This window comes from Gossypium raimondii, chromosome 4 (assembly GCF_025698545.1).
Source record: "Gossypium raimondii isolate GPD5lz chromosome 4, ASM2569854v1, whole genome shotgun sequence".
Lineage (NCBI taxonomy): Eukaryota > Viridiplantae > Streptophyta > Magnoliopsida > Malvales > Malvaceae > Gossypium > Gossypium raimondii.
In genome coordinates, this window is record NC_068568.1 from 31,095,327 (window position 1) to 31,103,892 (window position 8,566).

Here is an 8,566-nt window from a genome sequence, read left to right on the forward strand (position 1 = left end):
GTTTCATTGCATTCAGGACAATTTGCTCCGGTTGTCCCTTACTTTGACGCCACCAATCAAGTTGAAGAGCTATCTGGTCATTTTCCTATCCAATATCGTCCCATTCCTCTTCTTCTAATTTATATGTATGTTTAGCCAAATTTTTTGTAATCAAGTCCAATTTATTACAGTTTTGCTCTTCTAGCTTATTTTTCTAGTTCCCCAGCTTCTAACTCTCGATGTATCCCCTAGGTAAATTCATTTTCACTAAATTTTTCCAGTATTTCCATGACTTCCCTTCCAGTTTTCTTCCAGATACTTCCCTCGGTCATGAAATCAAACTTTCACATGTTCTGACTATCTAATCTATCATAGAAATGTTGGATTTGAACCACAAAATGTATGCCTCCACCCAATACTGACCTAAGAATTGTTTTATATCTCTCTCATGCTTGTCCTAATGTTTCAATAATGTATTATTTGAATTGAAATAATTCTACATAAATGCTGAGTACCTCAGTCATAGGCAAGACCTGAGGAAGGAATAACTACACAAAATCAGTCCATGTAGTAATAGTATCAGGTAGGACTACATCTAACCAAGCTTTCGCTTCCCCGTCCAATGCAAAAGGGATTAATAATAATTTGAAAGTGTCTGGCAAAACTTCAACGTAAGTGACAGTGCACATATATATTCAAATCGTTGTAGGAAGGCTATGGGGTCCTCTATTTTACGATCATTAAATCTGACATTACTAGAGATCCATGTTAGTAAGGAAGGATTTAACTCAAAATGTGGATTATGAATAATGGGATGAGTGATACTAGATCGCAACCAGTCCTTATCAAAAAAATATTCCTAGTGCTTGCATCATGCTCCCTATGAATACTTATCAGCAATAAAATGTTTTTCCCTCGTAAGTTGTGTTCTGTATTTGAGATTTAAAATTTATATCTATAATGTATCAATTTCCTAACTATTCTATTACAATGAAAATATTAAAATCAATCTAGTGACATAGCTTCCCCAGAAACGATGCCAACAACTTGACCGTCTCTGGACATACCAATGTCTAGAGTAGAAATCTTATACAAAAATATGTTAAATAGGTGGTTTAAAAAACATGTTAAGACTTTTAATCATTTTAAAAAAAAATTAGTTATTTTACATTTTAAAAACATTGCAATTTCTATAATGGTTTAAAATATTATACTTATAAAAATATAATATTTTAAAATTTAAAAAAATGTGAAAATTGTTATAAAATAAATAGAAATGGAGAGAATAAATAACAAAGAAAATATGAAAGTAATAGAGAATGTATTTTATTTATCAAAGGGATGATTACAATTCTTCATCGAGTCTCTATTTATAAGCATAAGAAGTATAAAATAAGTAGAGATCTAATTTTAATAACTATTAAAATTTAAAAATGTGAAAAGTAATTTTAAATTTTTTAAAATTATTGTAGTTTTACAATTTTTACATTTTAATAACTTTTACAATTTTTAATAATTTAAAATAATTTTATATATTTTTAAAGTAAAATTTACAATTTTATAAACACTTTTTTACTAATTTTTCAAATTTTTCTAAGGTTTTTTCATTTTTAATAAATTTTAATGAATTTTTTACTAGTCAACGACTGATCAACATAGGTCAACATAGGTCAACGTGGTCATTGGTGGTCAAAACTCGATCAACTTGGTCATCGTGGCACATCATCGATCAACATGCCACATCATCAGTCAATGTTGTAAGGTACCAGAATGGTTAACAGTGGAAAGTTCAGGTGTCAAAATAGAAAAATGGGTATAGTTCAAGGGTTAAATCATTAATAAAGCCATTTTAATATATATACCATTTAGTTTCTTAAATTATTTTTTTAGTCCTCGGATCTAAAATTGTTGATGTTGTATTTGTTGGTTATGCTCTTAATAATGTTGCATATAGATTCTTGTCATTGCATGATCATTCCATATGTGAATATAAAGATGTTTTCTTTGAGAACTTTTTTCCTCTAAAGAAATCTAGCATAAGTATTGATATACAGTTATATGTGTTGGATCGCTGGTACGCCCCGAGGTGCAGCGAAAAAATTATTCTAATGATCGTCAACTAAGGATCCATGTACGAGGAACGAATCGGGTTAAAATAAGGGTCGAAAAATATAACTTTCAAAACTGAAAAATGATGAATGACGTTGTTGATAGGATCCCTTTTGGAGATGTCGATTCTAAGCTACAATAAGAATGTCTTGGCCTTTACGTAATCCACCCAGTCAAAGAACGAACAATAAAATTCTCTTGACCTTTTTAGAGAGAATTTTCAAGAATGGATGCTAGACCTTTTTTTTCTTGGTAACCCTAACACACTAAGGGATTCCTTTCATTTTATTTAATTTGATATCACATATCAGAAAATAAAAAATGGGATTATTCCCTTATTATTAGAGAAACAAATTGAAATTCAAGAAAAAGATTATATTCTTCCCAAAAGAATTTCACTTTCTATGTCCTTTTATATTTTGACTGAAATTATTATAATTGTTTATATTAATAGTTTTGGTAAAATATATAATTAATATTTTGTATGAATCAAATTCATATATTAATTTTATTTATATTCTCTATTTGTATACAACAAGTTTGTATATATAATATGTTTAATATTTAACTATCAAATTAAATTAATTCTATAATTAATTTAATTCATGTGATGACTAAATACAATACAAAATGTATTTGGATTCTATTTGCTTCAACTATAGGGTATGACCCTATAGGCTCTTGTAATGTTGGTAGTAATATTAGAACATTTCTAACATTACAAGCAATGAGTGGCATCTAGTAATGCATTATTTCTACCCAAGTTACAAGAAGTTGTGATTCAACATAATCTTTCTGTCGTAATCTTTTCATGTATTATATCCTTTTATCATTAATATCTAGATTGGACACAAGTCATGGAATAGTCACACTTGTATAGTCTAATCTCATATTTCTTGATTTTCTGAGTAGACTACAATAAACAAATAAGTGTGATATCTCATGTCAACTTATTCGAGCATGGCCATGCATTTCCAGTCTCACTCCATCAAGAGACCTAAGATATTGCTCCCATTATGTAGGAGGGATGAATCCTATCTTGATCAACCATATACCACTACATGGATTGTGGTATATCCAATATTAGTCTTTATAGCACAACCTGTTACAATATACGTTTGACTTTATCAAAATATACGACTCATGATGTTGGGACAATGATGATCTCAAGTCTGAGGATCATATACATAGTTACCACTATGAGTAATATTTGTGACTATTACACAATAATCCAAGAAAAATACTCATGGAAGGTCAGTCCAGTATGTTGTTCTCTAACACATACTCAAGTATTAATTTTGACATCCCTATGTCAATGACAACACTTTGTCATCAATCAACTACACATTAGTCTCAATGCATTATCATTGTCCAAGTTCACAATAATACTTGACTAAAGAACTTTTTAAGAATAATCATATTATTCCTAGGACTTTATTATTAACTAGTTTATTTATACACATAGAAAAAAACTGAAATAACAATGGCAATGTCTTATATTAACAAATAATGTAAAATTAGTATGTGATTATAATCATCTCATGATTGGTATTTGGGCATACTCTAACAAGATGAGCATGTTTCTTCTAGTGCACATAATAGAGATGTTCTTAATGATAATGTTGATCCTAGGAGGAGCAAAAGACAAAGGACTGCCACTAGTTTCAGACCTAATTTCCTCACTTTCTTTGTAACAAAGATTAGTGATTTAGACATGTTTAGTGATTCTATTGCTCATGCATTTTTTTATAGATGAGGATCCAAAGACCTATGATGAAGCCATAAAATTAGTAAATGCTAGTTTTTAAATATATGCTATCTATAATGAACTAGAGTCTATTATGTCTAATCACACTTGGGAACTAGTAGACTGACTTGTCATCAAATGTAGTAGTTAATTTGGGTTATTTCCACACTTAAAGTGCTTGTTTTTTAGGCAATGTAATATTTAATATTACGTTTTTGGTATTTAGCACTTAGGATTAAATATTTGCAACATAAGGGTTTTGTAACACAATTATGAGTGTTGTAACCTATTAGGCCGACACGAGCCTTAGGTAGTGCTAATATGTGTAATTGAGTGTGTAGGATGAAGACTCATAGACCCAATTGACGTGGGAGTACAGGATGAGTGATGCACCAGCTTCTCATAACATCAAGGTGTGAAATGAACCATACAAGGTAGAAATCGCAAGTCATGTCCACCATATACCTTTTATGTTGCAACATAGGTCGACTTGCTGCCCAAGTATGCTGGGGTTATTTTCGTATGCACAATCGACTTTATACAAAGACCTTAGACGTCTCAAAGACCTAATTTAGGCTTCCAACACTCCTATAAATAAGATATTAGGGGTTTGATGTAACTAAGTTGTCCTAAACGCAATAAAAAATGCTAGTAGAATAGGAGTAGGATTATATTAGTTTTCTTTTGGCTGTTCTAAACTATATGTTTTTCCTCTTTGAATCGATTTCGATCTAAGCGTTATTTTATATTATAGAATTATTCAGTTTATTTCTTATTTGCAATCAACATATTTTGTTATTCCAATCAATCGATTTACTACTTCATTCTCCATTCGATATCAATCCAAGATTATTCTAATCTTGTTTCTCTTTCGATTCAATTGTGTTCTTTACATGATTAATTCAATTGAGTTAGAGATTATGAATAACATGAGTGGCTAAATCCTTTAAGGGAGATTAACGAGTGGATAGGAACATGATTAATGAAGAATTTGTGGTTTCCAGAGAGGATTAGTTGGTATAGATTATGTGTTCTTAAACCCTACGCTTGACAACCCTAGGAAGTTATCATAGATTAGACGAGATTGGGAGATAAGTTGATCCGAGTAAATAGTAGTTTATCCTGGTTAAGAAAGTGAGGTCGGGAGATAAGCGAGTATCAACCAATCAATTAATTAGTTTGAGTCCAGGAGCTAATAATTGGTTAATCGGTAGCTAATCCACCCTAAAACCCTAATATGAAGTTAATTACAAAGCCTGAAGCGAGTTAATCTTCCTAATTGGTTTTATTGATTTAAGTTGTTTGTTATTTTTCTTTTTTATTTATTTTAGTTATTTAATTTCTATCATTAATCTATTTTTTTGTTTGTCTTAATATAAGATTTAATTAATACTATCTAGACTTATTATTGTAAAAAGGTTTTTTTATATATTTATTTCATCCTCCCTTAGGTACGATCCTCAGAATACTTCAAGTGTTTCGTTGTAAACTATACTATATTACAATTGATGATAAACTTACAGACACCACAAATTTAAGTTATATATGTTTCTGGTGTGTTATGCTTACTATAAGCGATAGCTCATTTATAGGCAGTCAAGTTGTTGGCGCCTTTGCTGGGAGATTTTAGCAATAGATCTTGAAAATATTTTTTACAATTAATAAGATAAGTAGGAAGTTAAAACCTATATATACGATATTTTTAATTTATTTATTTATTTTTATTTTCTTTTCATGTGGTTGATAACCCAAAGCTCCAACACTCAAATCGAACCATACCCAAATTTGAAGCAATTGCTCAGGCGCAACCATCAAGCGTTGAACACTGATCCCCCGCGGTAATTAATTTACCCTAAAAGATCCCTTTATTTAACTATCCACGAGAACACCAAGTAAATATCTGTGAAAAAGTCCTAATGGAGTAGCAGATGTTACGTGAGTACACCCTACCTACACTAGACGCGGTGTGAGGAAGTATAGAACGGCCGACAATTAACGCTAATAATTTTGAGATAAAAGCGACCACTATTCAAATGATCCCAAACACACTGCAGTTTATGGGAAACATGGTGGAAGATCTGAACCAACACTTGAAGTGTTTCTTGCAACTCTATGACACTTTCAAGTACAATGGTGTATCTGATGATGTTATGTGTCTTCGAGTATTCCCTTTCTCTTTGTGTGACAATGCGACTGACTGGTTAGACTTACTAGAATTGGGTTCCATCACCACATGGAGTGATCTAGCGGAAAATTTTCTCTACAAATTTTTCCCAATACGTAGAACTATTCAGGTCAAGAGAGAAATCACTAATCTCAAACAATAAGAAGGTGAGTCCTTGTACGAGGTGTAGGAACGTTTCAAGACGATGTTAAGAAAATGTCCATACCATAAATTGCAAGCATGGATCCAAATCCAAATATTTTATAACATTGTTGACAGACACATTAAATCTAGCCTAGATGGAGCGGCCAAAGGATCTCTTATGTTCCATGCATATGAACGAGCTTATAAAATCATAGAAGATATAACCATGAACTCGTACATGTGGCCCAATGAGAGGTTTATGCACAAATATAAGCCTCCAACAGTGAAATCGGTCAATGAATATAACAATGATGATAAATTTCAAAGAATCCTAGAAAAACTTAACCATTTGGAGATGTCAGTCAAGCCGTCATGAGCGGAGCCACATTATGAAATCCAGCTAGAGGAGGCGAACTATATAGGTAATAGGGGTGGAAATCCCTATTCAAATACCTACAACCTCGGTTGGAGGGATCATCCAAACCTTAAATGGGGAGGCAACTTACGAGGCACAAATCAAGCACAAACCTGATCAAACCCTCATTACCAACCTCCACCATTGCAACAACGAGCTCTGAGGAAAGACCATGCTGCATGTGTCCAAAGATTCGATCAACCAGAGGGGAAGATGCAAACAATGAATACAGACATTTGACAAGTCCAAGTGACATGTGGATGACTCAAATTCTGAATGGATAGCCTCTATGACCAAATGATCCAATTGATGACAATGTTTCAAAAACAAAATCGCCAGAGTCTCCCTAGCAATACGGAGAATAATCCTCGAAGAGCTAGGGAGGAGCCCATAAAGGCGATCGCTTTGTGATAGGGCAAAGGTTAAATCTGCCAAATACACTTATCCATGAAGAGGAAGAGGTTCTTGAAAAGGTCGACGAACCCATGGAAGAGGAAGAAACCGAGCACCATGAGCCCATCAAGAAGATAGCCAAACCAGTGCCTAGTTTAGTAATAGCAAGACCGAGGACAATAAAGGTACCATTCCTGACAAGAATAGAGGACAAGCAAAAGAGGGGTGAGGTGAATTTTGTAAGTTTTTAATTTATTTAAATCCCTTAATGTCAATTTTCCGCTCTTAGAGTTGATCGATAAATTTCCAAAATATGCCAAGTACCTAAAAGAAATAATGACACGACATAAGAAAATGAAAAAAGGCGAGCATATTGACATTGATGCCTCATGTAGTACTTTAATTATTAAAAAGATACCCTGAAGTTAAAAGATCTGGATAGCTTTACAAATAGAGATAGGAATCGACATTTTAGAAAAGCCCTTTGTGATTTAGGGGGTAAATAAACTTAATGCCCTTATCGATCTACAAGGAACTTGGACTCCGGGATCTTAAAAATACCTCAATCATGTTGCAATTAGTCGATAGATCCTTGGTGCATCCAAAAGGTGTACTCGATGATGTATTGGTTAAGGTATGGGGGTTTATAATCCCCATTGTTTTTTTATTCCTCGACTTTGAGGAAGATCGAGAAATCCCCATTTTGTTGGGTAGGACATTTTTTTCCACTTCTAAATCGTTAATCGATCTCGAGTGAAACAATCTTATTATAAAAATAGTTTATGAAATAAAAGTGCTTAAATGTGGCCGAGATTCCCAAACTAAGGGATTGCTTAGGGAGGAAAGTTACGTATTATTCAATTCAATCCCTAACGACCTTGATCAAAGGTACTTTCTAAGTTATGTAAGTATAGGTACTTGTAGTGCTAGAGAACAAGACAAATAGTAGGATCCCAATAAGTATAGGAACAATTGGAAGGCATACAATAGTCATGCAAGAAAATTGAAGTCAATGGTGAAGTTTAAAGAATTATAGGACAATTCTGGTAGCATGACATAGTTATTAAACCTTTGAACTTTAATTAACTTGTAAGTATTGTAAATTAGCTTCAATTTTCCATTTGTAGTTAGATTTTAGGATAATTATAGTGTAATTACATGTTAGAATTAGGAGAAATCAGGTTTTTGGATGTGACGAGACCAAGAGAAGCTAATTGGGGATAGAAATGAATGACCAGATGACATTGGCACATCCCGAAAGGCTAGAAGTAACGTTGTGTCACGCCATGCATAGGCCATGGCGTGACACAAGCACTTCAAATCCAATATACCTGATGTTAAAGTGTCGTGTCACGCCATTGACAAGTTATGGCACGACACGAGCACTTCGAAGCTAAGATAAGTGTTTTTAGGGCATTGTGTCGTACCATGCATAGCTATGGTATGAACACCTTTTTTTTCAACAAAAATCAAGTCATTTCAGGCATATAGCCCGTTGAAATTCTATTTATACCCATTGGTTTTAAGAATAAAAACACACTTCTCAAACACCAAAAGAACAAAAAACATCCTCCTTGAGTCACTGCACCTCCACCCTATGATCTAGCATTGAATT

The 8,566-nt window shown here is 33.0% G+C and overlaps 1 non-coding gene across 1 annotated transcript; it reads right to left on the bottom strand.

The window, feature by feature from the left end:
* Positions 1-6,127: 6,127 nt before the first annotated feature.
* LOC128040825 (small nucleolar RNA R71) lies at positions 6,128-6,233 on the bottom strand. The gene has a single exon (XR_008195631.1). It is a non-coding gene; the product is annotated as a small nucleolar RNA R71 (small nucleolar RNA).
* Between the last annotated feature and the right edge of the window lie 2,333 nt (positions 6,234-8,566).